At 41.0% G+C, this 1,213-nt stretch overlaps 1 non-coding gene across 1 annotated transcript; it reads left to right on the forward strand.

Moving 5' to 3' along the window:
• The first annotated feature begins 340 nt into the window (after positions 1-340).
• LOC112264260 lies at positions 341-393 on the forward strand. The gene has a single exon (XR_002955604.1). It is a non-coding gene; the product is annotated as a U7 small nuclear RNA (small nuclear RNA).
• Positions 394-1,213: the final 820 nt, after the last annotated feature.

The following is a 1,213-nucleotide window of genomic DNA, read 5'->3' on the forward strand; positions in this document are numbered from 1 at the left end:
AATTTACAAATGCAGTATTTGTGTTAGCGAGTCCACCAGCTCAAAGGCAGTAGGGATGTCAACATGTTATATTGATAGGTGTGGAAATTGAACCCTATTGCTGTCTTGCCTGAGCATTGGAAATGTATCGAGTACTTTTTGGTGTGAGGGAAAATGTATGGAAGTAAAAAGAACATATTTTCTTCAGAAATGTAGTACATTTAAAATGTGTCAAAAATATAAATAGTAAAGTAAAGATACCCAAAAAAACTACTTAAGTAGTGCTTCAAAGTATTTTTTACTTTGTTACTTTACACCACTGCCATTCAGACCCCAGTCCTACCTACCTACAGGTTATAGAAAATGTGCTCTTTTAGTATTTCTCTAGAAGGTTTCTTCAAGGAGAAAGCCTACACTTCTATGTCAAAGATAATAAAACAAAAACATTATATTAAATACTACATTAATGTCAGCAAAAACACTACAGTAAATACTATACTATACTACAGTCAGCAAAAACACTCCATTAATTACTATTATGTGTACTACATATTATTTTATTACAGTATTTATTCTATAGTTAACTGTAATTACTACAGTATACTACAGTAAATACTACAGTTAAGTCTGTAAAAACACTACACTGAATACAAAACAAATTCAAATTAAATTAAAATATTTGTCACATGCTTTCTAAACAACTGTCACGACTTCCACCGAAGTCGGTTCCTCTCCCTCTCCTTGTTCGGGCGGTGTTCGGCGGTCGACGTCACCGGTCTTCTAGCCATCGCCGATCCACCTTTCATTTTCCATTTTTGTGGCAGCCGGTGCTTTGTACTTGGGTTTTGTACTTTGTGCTGCCTCACTTGTTCTCTGGGCGTTTGTGTTGTGATGCAGTTGCGTTCTGTATTATGATTGCCTAAGTAAAGTGCTTTGTCTATTCATCTCTGCTCTCCTGCGCCTGACTTACATGCACCAGATGCACCCACCATTGACAGAATACCCCACCGTCGAATGGAGTCAGCAGGAGCAGGTGCCCCTGTTATTGGGGTAGAGGAGCGAGTCCAGGAACACGCAGCGATGCTCCACCATCTCGGCGCCGCCATGGATGCGGTTCTGGAACACTTTGAGGTCATTTCCGGGCAGTCTTCGACCACCCGCCCGAGGGAAGAGCAGCGGGTGAACGTATTTTCCACCTGCGGCAGGGGACGAGGAGTGCACAGGAGTTTGCTTT

The sequence above is a fragment of the Oncorhynchus tshawytscha genome, linkage group LG12 (genome assembly GCF_018296145.1).
Source record: "Oncorhynchus tshawytscha isolate Ot180627B linkage group LG12, Otsh_v2.0, whole genome shotgun sequence".
In the NCBI taxonomy this organism is placed as follows: domain Eukaryota; kingdom Metazoa; phylum Chordata; class Actinopteri; order Salmoniformes; family Salmonidae; genus Oncorhynchus; species Oncorhynchus tshawytscha.